General features: G+C 45.1%; 1 protein-coding gene across 1 annotated transcript in view; it reads right to left on the reverse strand.

The window, feature by feature from the left end:
* LOC136833799 (protein unc-13 homolog 4B-like) overlaps nucleotides 1-15,364 on the reverse strand; it is a 251,818-nt gene that overhangs the window by 230,332 nt on the left and 6,122 nt on the right. The window lies entirely within an intron of this gene.

The following is a 15,364-nucleotide window of genomic DNA, read 5'->3' on the forward strand; positions in this document are numbered from 1 at the left end:
TGAGGTAAATCCTTTGTTTCCTTCTATCACTTTAATCTCTCTGATGAGTGCCCCTTCCACTACCCTCCTATGACTGATGTTATTGCTTTTGTATATAAACCTACTGTTTTTCAAATCCATCCTATGGTCCTTTTCCCAACAATGCCTAGCTATAGCACTCCCCTGTGAGTTGAGCTGTACTGCCCTTCTGTCTCCACAATTGTTGCAATTATGTATACTCCCCCTATATCATCTGCATTAAGAGGGACCCATCAAGTGGGAATGGTGCATGGCTCTTGGCCCAGGATAGGGGAAGTAGTCCTCATTCATTCATGACGAAGGGTCAAGGAGCAAGCGGAAGTTGGGTCAAGTGATCGAGTTACACATGGGGAGAGACAAGGTCCCAAGAGTGGCCACTCTAAGAACGGCCCATAGCCAACTCATGAGACCTGTAATTACGTTATACCCCTTAGAGGTGTGGCAGGAGATACGGGAAATTAATCCTGTGACAGAAGACATTCAATCAAGCACCCGTCCGAGCAGAAGGACTGCTCAAATAGCTGCAAAAGCCAGAAAAGCACTGATAAGAACAGGACTATTGTAAATAATGTAGGCATAAGTTTTTCTTACAGGGGAGTACGTCGAAACTTCGACAAGAGAGATTGTACTTTTCCGCAGATTGTGGCATAGTTTTATGTATTTTTTTCTAAATTTATGTAAAGTAGAAATGCATATTATGTAGAAGAAAGATATTATGTTTTGTTGTGTTTGTATTTAGTAACGAAAAGCATTGTTTTAGCTGTTTCGTGTATTTAATTGTAAGTATATGTGTAATAGTGCTTAACTACCAGCATCGGTTGTTTGTCCGGTAGTTAGTCGAACATTTGGTGTTGGTCGGTGAAGGTTGTGAGAGCAGTCTCGTCACAGCCTTGGTGCACTGTAGTTCTGACTAGTAGGGACTCAAGAAAAGGGAATGCAGCCATAGTTGTCGGTGCCTCCAAGTCCACCTAAGTATTCCTTTTCATCTTAAAGTTCATTTATGGAGATTTCCTTTAGGAGATATACATATCTAAATGTAAGGAGAACTTCAGTAAGTTTATGCAGTTTATGTCTGAGATTAATATACACAACGCAATGCGGTGTTTTAAGTGCAATTTGGAATAGCATATGAATGAAGTAACCTGGGTGTCATAGTATAAGACTCAGACTACGAATAGGTTAGTATGGTTCAAATCGTTTAGGCTATATGATTACACTTACAATTTGAAATTCTCTACTTGTCCTAAATGGGTAAGAATAACAACTTCAGCAACTGTGGGGATATTGTCGATTATCATTTTTATTATGTTACCTTGTTTATCTAGATTGTGCGTAATGTCTCTGTATATTCCATGTAAATGGCCCTGAGCTGAAATAAAGGAAATTATTATTATTATTATTATTATTATTATTATTATTATTGCCCTTGTGTCCAAACAGTTCCACTTTGTTGTAGCCTGTCTGTTGCTTCTTCCACTGGGATCTGCCAATATCCCTTGCTTTAGCCCACCTTTGTGAAAAACAATTCTTTGCAAAGTTTTACCACATAAACTTGGGATCTCATATATGTTTGTTGTCAAACTTGGTTATGGTGTTTTTGGTCAAAGGGAGCCGCGAGAGCCTTATGCAGTTATGTCTGCCTTAGGCAGCGCCCCGGCTAAATCCCTTATCAGAGAACTTACAGCACAGGGTTGGCACGTATTCATTCCGGTTAACGGAAGCTTGTCACTATTGTGATAGGATATCAGGTCTCGGGGGGTCTGCACTTTGACCCCCTATCCACCGCATTGATGAATCAATTCATGGCTAAACATCTCCACTGGTTACACCTTTCCATTTGCGCTTCCGTGGCTAGTTCGAATGAATCGGGTCAAAACGTGACTACGCATCTACTGCGCATGCGCATGTTGCCAACCCAATGTTTTTCTAGCCGCGCTTTTTGGTGTGTGTGGTAAAATCTTTTCCGGCGTAATTTGAAGGATTATCAACTTTATTTAGCATGGAGTCTTCATCTCAGTCAACGGGGAATAAGATAAGTACCTGCCCTACCGCAATCACAAAATTTAGTCCTGCTTAACTAATATTTTCATATATTTTTTAGTGTCCAAAATGATGGCTCGGGAGCGTCATACCGCTACCCATATTTAGGCTAGGATTCTGCCTTAATTAAAGCGAAAAGCATAGTTTGGGTAGGACTTTAGATTCAGCATGTCAAAATACCCTAGTGTGAACTGTTAAACATGCTTGGAAAGTTTATATAAACCTGCTTAGTATGAAATTATCGATAGCCCAAACGCTAGTGCTAGCGCTAAAATTAGGCTAACCTTTGCTACTTTTAGGTTTACCGAAGCGGATGATAGCCGCTTTCGGTACTTGAGGTAATTCCTTTTAGTGTTGTCTGTGTGACTTGACTATGTTTTGGACATTTTGATAGAGTTTTTCGTGTAAAACCTCCGATTTATGTCCCATTGTCAGTGTGGAAAAGTGATGCGGGCTTCTGGAACATTCCAGAAGGTTCCATCGAAGCTCTGTTGAAGCCTTCAACTCAGAATCGTTTCGTAACGAAAATCGCATATGATACACTGGCTCCCAGTCGAGTTACCAGATACCTCAAGTCGAATTATTTCGAAATAGTAGCTTTTCTCATGACGAATTGATTCGAAATAGTAACTTTTTTATGTAGAATTGATTTGAAATAGTAGCTCTTTTATGTTGAATAGTGTAATATAGAAATGAGTTATGAACTCAAATAAAGATATGTCGTTCTATTAGCTGTAAGGTTGTTGCCATGCACCAATGAAGTTGTGAGTATCGATTCTTGCCAACGTTATTCGTCTGGGGCGATCGATGTCCTATATCGGATATACATAGATCCCCCAGTCTAGGCTATGCCTACATGGTAACCCACATTCTTGGTGTATGATACCCTCGACTCGAATGGCATGGATTTACCTGTTGCTCTGTCATAGAACTGACATAATCCCAATACTATTCGACTTCCTTCAGTTGCAGCTCTCCCCAGTAAACCCCCTTTTTTCCCCTGTGCCTAGCGCCCACTGGAGACGAGCCTCGAACAGGGATGTCGACTGGGCATGAATCCAGCCATTCGAGATAGTAGAATGAATGTCACCACATTCGAGAATATTAGTAGAATGAATGTCACCACATTCGAGAATATAAAAAGAGATGGTAGAATGAATGTCACCTCATTCAAGAATATAAAAACTATATGCTCGTTTTTTCTCATGATGTAATGGCTTATATGACATAGTTCCTTAAACATTTTAGGGGTGTTTCATAGTATTATTTTCTTTTATAGGCTTTGCCAAATAAGTGCACTAATGCCGCCTGTAAGAAGCGGATAGACTCCATCAAGAGTCAGCATGAGTTTTGTCGGGGGTGTGCTCCCTGCAGTGTACAGGGTACGGACCATCCATACTGGAGTCCGGAAGGGTGTGACATATGTACTGAGTTGCTGTCATGGGCTCGTACGGGCGATCACAATGTTTCTGGCTCTATGGCAAATATTAATATACAACATTTAAGATCATGGGTAAGAGGCTTCTCCAAAATCGGCCCAAAAGGTCCTCTTGGCTATTTGCCAGACAAAGGTGTAAGAGATTTTCTCTTCCCCACGTCCAGAATTCAGTCGATCAGGGGTTATGAGAACTCACCTGATGATGTCGTGGTGGATCCTAATGCATCCACTGTGGTGCCCCCCTTCATACCAGGGGATGAAATTGATTTGGGAGAATCTGAAAATCTGGATGATGAGGGGATCTATCTGATGCTGAGCCTCGACCCCAATAGATCAACCGATTCCTGGCAGCATCCCTAGTAAATCGACTCCTATGGACATCGATGAGGATAATGTTTCAGTCCGCACAACTGCTTCTACTAAGAGAAAGTCTGCAGCACAAGAAGCTAGGATGTCTGCAATGGAATCAAAGCTGGACAAGTTGATAGAACTACAACTTGCAAAATCTTTGGATACAGGGGCTCAGGGACAGACTCTGGAGCATGCACAAGTGTCAGATCCACCCATTAATATAGATGATTTCCCAGATTTGAGAGTGGTGGAGGACGAGCCAGAGCAGTTTAATCCCTGGGTGGTGGCATCACGGCTAGCTAGAGCGGTGGATGGCATCTTCTATGATAGTGATGTATGCACCCCTCTAGCCAGGTTAGAGTTTGTAAAACCTTTTGTCCAATTCAAAGGTAGTAAGTTTCGCTTTTGATGCCAAACACCAAAGACTCTGGCTATGGTACCGGAGGAAACCATGATTTTTACCCAGGATCAGGCGAAGGGCTTCCTTTCTAATATCTGCCAGGACCTGGGAGGTAGTGCTCTGGGCACCCAGGTTGTTGCTAGGAACCTTCCCGCCTGGAAAGTACCAGTTGGTGAGAAGTTCCCATCTATCACCAATAAACTGTTCAAATCTTGGGAAAAGAACTGGGTAGAGTCAGCCGCCCATGGGACGAAGTTCTCTTTAAAGGAACTCCAGGACTTTGGAACAGTTCTGCCAGACCCCATGGACAATCTAACAAAACCATTAGCAGGCTTCACAGAGGTGATGAAGAAAGGCAAATTTCTAGCAAACCATGCCCGTTCATGCTTTTTTGCGGACACTCCTTACCTTGCCGACACCCTGTGCGTTCAGGAGTTCGAGGCGAGGAAACTATTAATGTCCTGCATTACAACCTTGACATTAATGGAATCTCAGGCATACCGCTGTGACCAGCAAAGAGATTCAGTGCTCCCAAGGTTACAAATTCGGAACATGGGCCCAATCTTTATTCACCTTCTGGAGGCTTGGGCGGCGTCCAAATTAAAACTTAGACGTCAAGCCCTAAAATTCGCTGACCAGAAGTCTATGCCAGTAAAGGAGCTCCTCTTCGCCTCCCCTATGTGTAGTGACCTCTTGCCTAGGGACCTAGTAACCAAGCTGAATAATATTGCTACCCACCGAGGTAACAAATCTGAGGAGTTACTAGGATATGACCCGGAAGCAGACCCAAGGGGGGTAAAACGCAGGAAGCAGCAACAATATAAGAAGGCTTTTAAAGCACCAGCTCTTCCTGTGCGAGACCCAGGACAAGGTCCCTCTTCCCAGAAACAATTCCCTATGCCACACTCTCAGCCATCCTTGAAGGGCAGCAGTGCACTGCCATCTCAACAATCCCAATTTAGGCAGTTCCAGGAGGCTCGAGGCGGTGTGAGGCGGATCCTTTCGAGGGAAGAAAGGTAACAGGGGAAGACGAGGTGGTGGTAGAGGTCAACTCAACCAGTGAGACATTTCAGGTTGGGGGCAGACTGAAGAGGTTCCAGGAAGCCTGGAAAGTGTCCCCTTGGGCGTATCAAGTGGTATCAAAAGGTCTGCGCTGGGATTGGAAGGACCCTTTCCGCAACAAATACTTTCATCAGCGCAGCACAAAAGAGTCGATCCTATTTGTGAACAAAATGCTAATAAAGGACACAATAGAGAAATGCCACTTTATCAGGTTCCAGGGGAGGCTTTTCAGTGTTCCAAAGAGGGACTCTCAGGAAAGGAGAGTCATTCTGGACCTCTCTGTCCTCAACAAAGCAATAAACTGTCCCAAATTCAAAATGCTGACGATAGATCAGATAAGACATACCTTGCCAGAGGACAGCTACACCTCTTCTATCGACTTGAAAGACGCATATTGGCACATTCCAATCCAACTTCATTTTCGCCAGTATCTAGGATTCCGTCTAGGTCACCAGTCGTACAGATTCAAAGTGATGCCATTCGGCCTCAATGTAGCCCCCAGAGTGTTCACGAAATTGACCAAAGTGATCTTAGAACAACTAAGACTACAGGGGGTGAATGTCATGGTGTATCTGGACGATTGGCTGATCTGGGCGGAATTGATAGAAGAGTGTCTAGAAGCGTCCCGAATAGTGGTTCAGACCTTGCAGGACTTCGGGTTCCTAATCAACTGGGAAAAGTCACGGCTGAAGCCAGAAAAGAAGTTCAGATGGCTAGGCTTACAATGGTGTCTAGAAAGTGGAAAGCTAGCCCTACCAGAGACCTCCAGGAGGTCAATAGTAGATCAGGTAAAGAGGTTCAGAAAAGCCAAGAGTTTTTCCAGAAGGAACCTAGAAATGCTGCAGGGCAAACTCCTATTTGCATCAATAGTAGATCCAGTCTTGAAAACGACTTTGAAGGATTTGAACCGGATTCTCATTTTAAAGGCAAACAAATCATTCAGAGACCACAAGGTCCCGATGAAAAGGAGGTGCAAGACAATGCTCAAACCATGGGCATCGAATCAGGCCCTGAAATCTTCAGTCCGGCTAGTCCCGAAACCAGTCTCAGTGGCCATTCATACGGATGCTTCGGCGAAGGACGGATGGGGGGGACACTCAGATAAAAAAAAAAGTGTCCGGGAAGTGGTCGGAAGCTCTCAAATCTTGCCATATCAATATCAAAGAAATGATGGCAGTGCTCCTGTCACTCAAGGGACTGAAACCCAAGAGGGGATCTCACATTCAGTTGTTCATAGACAACAAGCCGGTGGTACAATGCTTGAAGCGTGGGGGATCAAGGTCAAAGCCATTGAATCATATAGTGCTGGGGATCATGAGATTAGCTCAGGTGAAGAAATGGACTCTGTCAGCATCCCACCTTGCGGGAGCTCAGAATGTCCTAACGGACTCCCTCTCCAGATTCAAAGCCCAGGAAGGGTAGTGGGAATTGGACAGCGGGTCATTCAGCGGGATCCTCCAAGATCACCCATATCTTCAGGTAGATCTGTTCGCAACACGCGACAATCACAAATTACCGAATTTTGTCACCCCTATCATGACCTTCGAGCAGTGGCCAGAGAGATTCGCTTTCGCTGGACTGGAACCTGCTGGGGAACATTTATCTGTTTCCCCAACGAATTTATTAATGAAAGTAGTACAACTCCTCAAGGAGTTCAAGGGGAGGGAGTAGTGATTGCTCCAATGTGGCCAAACAGCCCTTGGTTTCCAACCCTACAGAAGCTGACTTCTCATCACAAGCCACTACATCTTCCTATTCTTTCCCAGCAGGTTCAAGGGATAACTGTCTACGCCTCCTCCTTTCTGATGAAAAGCCTTCATGTGTGGACTTTCTCAGATCCCTGTGCTTCATGGAATGGTCACCTGAAGTCAGGGAATTCTTAATCACTAATATTAAGGGGAAATCTGCCAAACAGTATCAGTCAGTGTGGAACAAATTTGTCTCATTTGTTAGGGACCGTAAACCAACTACCATCGATAATAACTTTGTGGGGAGTTCTTTGTGTTTTTATTTGACGTAAAAAGTTGGCTCCTCCACTATCAAAATCACAAGGCGGCCCTTTGCGGTTCCTTTAAGGTACGGATTCGGAGTAGAGGTGCATTCAGAAGTGTTTGAAATGATGATGAAATCAATGGCTCTCCGCAGGCCGAGTGAACAACCATGTGAATTATCATGGGATCTAGATACAGTCCTAGCTGCTCTGAACAGACGTTCAGACAATAATATGAAATTTTTGTTAGAAAAAATGAAGTTTTCATAATAAAACTAATATTGTAATACTTACCTGAACACCTGAATTAGCCCTGGTCACTGACCAGCCCGAACTACATCCCCATAGCTTTTACCCACTTAGTGGGTAATAAACTGTCAGCGTTACCAATGCTTACAGGAAAATCTAGTCAAATGAGTTACCTGAAGTACCGCTGGCAACACTGCTGCAAGTCCCGGCCGAGTGAGGCCGAGATCCCCAATTGCGTTATCCACTATTCAAATTGAAGTGGGGAGGAGGGTGGGAATCATTCAGGTGTTCAGGTAAGTATTACAATATTAGTTTTATTATGAAAACTTCATATTGCAATACACTCCCTGAACACCTGAATTAGCCCGACTAACAAAATTTAGTGGAGGTGGGATCAATCTAATTCAGCCCGACCTGCCATCAGGGAAAGCAGGTAACTCATTATTCGCCTACTCTGTATAAATGAATGTATCCTCACCTGGTTATCCCACTCGGCAGGTGAGAATGTCTGTAGAGAGAGTACCCCCGACGTCAGTCTCATGTCTAGGTACTGTCTGAGTCGAGCTACCTCTCATGTGGTATTCAAACCTCCTCATGGATAGAGAGTAGCAAAATAAAAACCAACCTATCATGTGGCTAATCACAGCCTCCCATGATTAGTGGAGAACAATGAACCTCCCATGTGGCTAATCAAAGCACTCTCACTTATGGAGGGTCTGAGTCGAGCTACCTCTCATGTGGTATTCAAACCTCCTCATGGATAGAGAGTAGCAAAATAAAAACCAACCTACCATGTGGCTAATCACAGCCTCCTCCCATGATTAGTGGAGAACAATGAACCTCCCATGTGGCTAATCAAAGCACTCTCACTTATGGAGGGTCTGAGTCGAGCTACCTCTCATGTGGTATTCAAACCTCCTCGTGGATAGAGAGTAGCAAAAAAAAAAACCAACCTACCATGTGGCTAATCACAGCCTCCCATGATTAGTGGAGAACAATGAACCTCCCATGTGGCTAATCAAAGCACTCTCATTTATGGAGGGTCTGAGTCGAGCTACCTCTCATGTGGTATTCAAACCTCCTCATGGACAGAGTGTAGCAAAAAAAAAAAAAAAACTAACCTACCATGTGGCTAATCACAGCCTCCCATGATTAGTGGAGAACAATGAACCTCCCATGTGGTAATCAAAGCACTCTCATGTATGGAGGGGTACGATGAACCTCCCATGTGGCTAATCAAAGCACTCTCATATATGGAGGGGTACGATGAACCTCCCATGTGGCTAATCAAAGCACTCTCATGTATGGAGGGGGTACAAGAACCTCCCATGTGGCTAGCCTCTCATGTATGGAGGAGAAGTTGAGTGTGCAGGATCTTCGAGTTCTTCAGTATCCGTTGCCGCCCGATGTCTGCACAGAAGAGATTGAAGAAACCAAACCTGTCCACTGGATCTGCCTATCTTCACAGTACTAAAGTCAAACTTAATATTCTCACTATGAACCCCGACTAACAGAGAATCCAAAATTCCAAATTTCCTGACTACATTCATTACCTATAGTTCCCCCACCCTTAACATTACTATGTAATTATAAGATCGAGTTGGTCGTCGCAAAGGGAACAAGCGAGAAATTCTTCTTCGAAGAAAACTGAACGTCTTTAGGTAGAAGTCGTGAAAAACGACACCGACTTCCAAGTGGCCGCCGCTAAGAACCTCCACACTATGAGAGTACCCCCTTAGCTAAATGAACGCACCCAGGATAGAAGGGTTAGCGGCTACACACGGACTAAGAGAATAACTTTCATGTAAAAAGGAGAACGATGCATCTCCCAAGTGACTATTCAGAGCCTACCCATTAAGGAGGGAATGAGGCAGTGTGCCGAACCGATGACCCTCCGCCCTGCAGGTTGCGGCAAGGGCCGACAAGCGCAGAAGTATCCCAGCGCCGACAAAACAACCTAGGCTAGCCTATGAGAGCACCTCTTTGGACTCTCGTAGGGAAACTATCAAAGACTAGGATACTTAACATACTCTGAACTTAAGTTCATGTGATTATACTATCACTGTTGCTTAAGATTCTAAAGCCTAAAAAAGGAATTTTCCTATCTGGTTAACCTAATAATCACCGCGCTACGTGAATACTACCTTAGCTAAATGAGCGCACCCTTGATAATAGACTTCGCCGTTAAACGTGGACTAAGTGAATAACCTTCTGAGTCTTCGCACGAAGAGAATACCACCTCAGCTAACTGAATGCACCCTAGACAGGAGAATTCGCCACTATACGCAGTGGGGCGAATTGAACATCTCCTAAGTGAAGGAAGAAAACAAAGACGGACTCGCAAGCAACTACCTCCAGAATAGAAGACTCTGAACCATTCCTTAGAAAAGAAGATGAACTGGACATACTCCGAATACTGTGCGGTAAGGCATAAACCTCACACCACACGAGAATCGTGAAGTGTGCCCACAACTGTGTTCGTGTAGTAAGCGCTTATGAACCAGGAACCAGGAAGCATTTCTCCGAAAGTAACTAATCACTTCCTTTGACAGCGGACGGGAAGGATTCCGCGGAGAGACAAGAAGTGTACACGGAAGCGGACGGAGTTTATCAACCTTTGATAATTATTCTCATCGGACATAAAGATATCCCCGCTGATGCCGGAACCGAACACTTGCAGATAAAGAACCTTAAAAGAACGAAGCAGAGTTTAAGCCTCGGCCACGACTTCCAGAAGAAGAGAAATACTTATCATTTCCCGCCTAGGAAACTTCCCGAAGCTCGCCCATTGTTTTATCTGCAGCTAAAGCCGAAAGAAAGAAATAAAAACACCTAACCAATCATCTTAACATTAGAACTTCTGACAAATCTCACGAGGGAGCCCGAGGGAACGTAACAAGTCAAAGAAGATCTTACTGCTAGAAATTTCAGGGAAAAAGAAAAATGTACTGCCAAAAACGGAAGAATCTTGACTTTCCGAAGGAATAAGAGAAAACCAGCTATTTCAGTTATGGCAGGCCTAAAGATGAAATAACCTTCCTTATGACACAGACTTCCCCATGTCAAGTTGACCTGGTAAAGCTACAGGTTGACTTCTGAAGCTGAAGGAAACACTGTCTAGACATAACTTTAAAGTGTCTGGACTGTCAGCTGTTTGCTCGGCAGTCGCCCGCAACAAGGTTCATTAAGCAAGAGTTTGGATGATAATGGTGAAAATGCGGTTGTCTAAAAGATCTTCCGCATGAGGAGGAATATCGGAACTTCCGTAAGGAGCATTAGGAATTCCGGAACCGAGGGTGTTAGAGCCAGCAAGGAGCTAAAGTCACAGACATCTTGACACTACCGCATTTCCTGATTACCTGATGAATGAGACCGAATGGCGGAAAGTATACACCTCTAAGTTCTAATGATCTGTTCCCCCCGAGTTCTCAGATACGACACGGCAGTTACGATGTCGCAAGCGGACCCACTATTGTGTTGTGCACTAGGACTGAGAAACACCTGAGGGCTTCCTTTACAGCCCTGAGGTTCCTGAAGGTTATGACTCCTCTCATTCCCGAGCCCTCCAGAGGCCCGAAGCCTGGGTTCCTCCAAGGTTGCTCCCCAACCTTGATATCAGGCATCTGAGTACAGATGAACGTCGGGAAGAGGGGAGACTATAGACCTTCCGGATGTCAGATGCGCTTCTTCTGACTATCACAGACGATCTGACAAGCAAGAATCGTTCCAGATTATACCTGTATTCTCAATGTGGAAGTCCCAGCGATTCCTGAGACATACCTGAAGAGAAAGCATGCGGAGACACAAGACCCTGGAATGAGAGAGAGAGAGAGAGAGAGAGAGAGAGAGAGAGAGAGAGAGAGAGAGAGAGAGGGGGAGGACATTCTCCCTAAAAGGCTTCTTCAAGTGGGTACCGGCTGTTCCCTGTTAAACAGGAACCCTTTATTTCTACATTTTGTACTTTCAATGATGCATATTTACCGAAACTGGAGACCTGAGTTAGAAGCAACAAGTTCGTTATACTGGCCACATCCCTTGAACCCGGAGCAGCCACACTAATCATAGCTTGCTGTGACGCTACTGCTGACGACGGCTACACGAAATAGACCATGGAGGAGATATCCTCCTCCCTAAAAGACTGTTGCAGAGCGCAAAAGGCGCCCACAACAGAACCCTCTCCGAATGTCCGGATAGTGAGGCGGAAGCTTCAAAAGAAGCCCCTCCTCTTCTGCCAAAGAACGTTGTATAGTCAGGCGACATGTTAACCTGGTATGCCAGCCTTACTGACACCGAAGTGAAGAGGTGTCAGGCAGTACCGGACCGGAGGGAGAAATCATCTTGTTTGAGCAACTACCGGTTCTGTCGCATATAGCGACTCGAACATCGTTGCTTCGGTAGTGTACTCTCCTCCGGAACCTTGGATTGAGGATACGTGAGGATGAAGTCTACCATCCGCTTATACTCATTCTCATTGGCTGAAGGAGAACTAATATCCGGTACCGGATCCTCTTCTTCAAATGAACAATCCTTGTCGGACTGGTTCGACCGAGCCGGAGGATTGTCGGACTGGTCCGACCGAGCTGGAACAGAAAGAGGCAGGCCGATCCCTAGCAAACGCCGAACTCGAAAACCCGGAACTGCTACACCTGGGTGCATGAGAAGGACACCTGATGTATCAATCGCGAACATACTGGAGGCACCAAAGTCTAGGTTGAGCAAACCCCGCACCACCCAACAGGGATGACGCAGCACCTGGGCAGACCACGCCCACTCCTGAGAGAGAAGAGGCCGCAACACCCGAACCACTCAAATCCGGATGTATCAAAACCGCATGAGAGTGGGAATCCGGAACTGAAGACCCGGAACCAACATGGATGCCTAGACGGAGGGACAGAGAAAACCTGCAAGAAAGTTGAGAAAGAAGAAGCCAGAGGAGGGAAGAAGAAAGAAGCCACACTCGGAGTAACCACCGGAGCGCCCAACGCCGACGTTGGACATGTGGAGAAGGTCCCAACCGGACCAAAACTCAAAGGAGTATTGAAGGGGAAGTTACGAGGTACCGAACGGAAGGTAACAGAAGGAGGTAGTTACCAACTATCCTGGAGAATGGAAAGGCTGCGGAAACTATCGGTGCTGATACACTGAACGCTGGCGCAGGCGAATCGCCGACTGCCGTAGCATCCGCAAGAATCGCGGAGGATACATTACAGTTAGGAACCCATAAAGAATGAAATAAGGAGTTGCTGACGCCTCCGCAAACAACTGAGAAGCAACTAGACCGGATGCCTGAGAAACCACTGGATTTGCAAAAGGTGATAAGACGACGGATCTGTAAAAAGTACCCCTTCCCTTAACCCCGAACAGAGAGAGGGGGGGCTGCTGAGCTCTAAAATACAGGGTTGAAGCAAGAAAGCCTTGCTCTGCTGAGTTAAAAGCCAAGAAAACAGGATGCGCAACAAAGACCCCGAGAGCCCCCCAAAGAGCGGACCCAAAAGAACATGAGAAGGGCAATGGAAGAAGGCTTAGAAGAAAAAGGGGGAAAAATGGGAAATTTCCGTAACGGCCGAAGAGGCCATAGTTTTCAAAGAAAATAGACTAGTTCTGTTCCCCCTGCCCAATAATCTTGATAGACATTATCAAATCAGAAAATTCGAAGAAAATAGCCTGGTCCTGTTCACCCCGCCCCTGATAATCTTGATAGACATTATCAAATCAGAAAATTCTTTAAGACATGATCATGAATATTGGAAAAACTCGATCGCCAGAATTACCACCATCGCAAGACAAACGAAATTTTAAACCCCCAAAGGAAAAGGAACCTTCGAAAGAGGAGTATTCAAGGAAAAATAAAAATTCAGAACCAGATACATCAGAAACCAAATCTGAACGACCCTCCACGGATCTGGAAACCTTTGTTGCACAGAGCACGAAGCAGGAAATAAAACCGACGATTGATCTGAATGAGAGACCTAAACCCAAAGAAGACCACGCTCAACTACTTTCCTGAATACTTCCTAATTAGAATTCCTACCCTTCTGAGTGATTCCTAATTCTAAATCCACCTTAGAACTTACGCTTTAGAGGGAAGGGGGAAATCTGCTGCCAACACTGCCTGCTCCGCAAAGGGCCGGTAGATCCTACCTTCGAGGTTTGCGGTTCTCCATGACCCCCGGCACCTGTTAGGGCTGGTTCTGGAACAGGCAGGGGGGCTGAAAAAGAACGATTAGTATCTACAACACTATTACTACTATCCTTATCTCTAGTTTCCGTTAATTTACTCATAAAGCTAGAAAAAAGACTAGACATACTCAGCTAGTAACTTGTCCTCTAACTTTTTGAATAATTCTTCCATCTGATCTACCGACCAAGACTCGCCGCCTATCTGACATAAAAACACAAACAGAATGTCGATCGTGTTTGAGGGTACTCATCCTACGCTTGCAGAACGTGCAGGGCCGATGAGCGTCAGCATCTCCAGCAGAAGAAGGCTCTGTCGTCGAAGATGTAAACAAAGTGGAAGCATTGGCGCTAGCAGACGGCGACGTCTTCTTGTTTGACTTATACAAACGACCAAAGTCAAAATCGGGAGAGAAGTCCCAAATCCTATCAATAAAGTATCCATCCAGGAGAAAATGCGTTGAAAACGTCCAAATCATGATCTGACGTCCAAATTCTTGAATGGGGGTCGGGCTAAATGACCAAAAGTTCGCCTGATGTGGGACACACCCACACACCATGGCGAACAAAAAGCAATTGGGGATCTCGGCCTCACTCGGCCGGGACTTGCAGCAGTGTTGCCAGCGGTACTTCAGGTAACTCATTTGACTAGATTTTCCTGTAAGCATTGGTAACGCTGACAGTTTATTACCCACTAAGTGGGTAAAAGCTATGGGGATGTAGTTCGGGCTGGTCAGTGACCAGGGCTAATTCAGGTGTTCAGGGAGTGTATTGCAATACGTTGTTTTTAGTGGGCCTGGCGATGGGAGCCAGATCAGCAGAGATCCATGCGCTAAAAAGAGGAGATCAGTTTTGTTCTTTCGGAAAGAATAAAGTAACCTTTTCATTCGGAGAATTTTTAGCTAAAAATGAGAATCCGTTTCACAGACGGAAACCCATAGTTATCCCTTCTTTGCCCTCTAATCCGAAGCTGTGTCCAGTGGTCACAGTGAAAAAGTACCTTGATCGCACCAACCATATCACGCAAGGGCCCCTCTTTTTGGTACCAAACGAAAGCACCCCACTTTGCCTAGAAAGCCTCAGAACCAGTATTTGTAAGTTAATTGTAGATCTATGCCCAGGATCAGACCCAAAGTCACATGACCTCCGTAAGTACGCAGCCTCACTTGCCCTTTTCAGTAACTTTAGTATGGAGGACGTATCCAAGTACACAGGGTGGTCTGGGCATGGAGTGTTTGTCAAACACTATGTTAAACAAATACGAGGTGTCCAGACTGCGTGCATATCCCTTGGCAAAGTCGTAGGCAAGAGATAAGGACGCCCGGAAGGTGAACTGGCTGGCAAGAGGAACTCTTCCTTTAAAGTGAGTGAGTGTTTTAAAAACCAGTAGGTTATTTTTTCCTGTTATAGTCTATTTCTTTTGCTCTTCACCAATACACAGTCCCTTCGAAGACAGCTTAAAGGGTGGGCTGTTACAGGATTTTAGATTTCGGTTTGAACCCAAGGGAAGCGAAAAAGCTTTTTTGGTTAGGGATAGTGGCTAAAAGTCCATCCTCCTTGTCAAATGATGTTTGATGGCTTTATAAATACACAAAAGCCTCTTTAAAATGTTCTCTGGTACACCTGCATGAGGCTCTCG

Source organism: Macrobrachium rosenbergii, chromosome 52 (assembly GCF_040412425.1).
Source record: "Macrobrachium rosenbergii isolate ZJJX-2024 chromosome 52, ASM4041242v1, whole genome shotgun sequence".
NCBI classification, from domain to species: Eukaryota; Metazoa; Arthropoda; class Malacostraca; order Decapoda; family Palaemonidae; genus Macrobrachium; species Macrobrachium rosenbergii.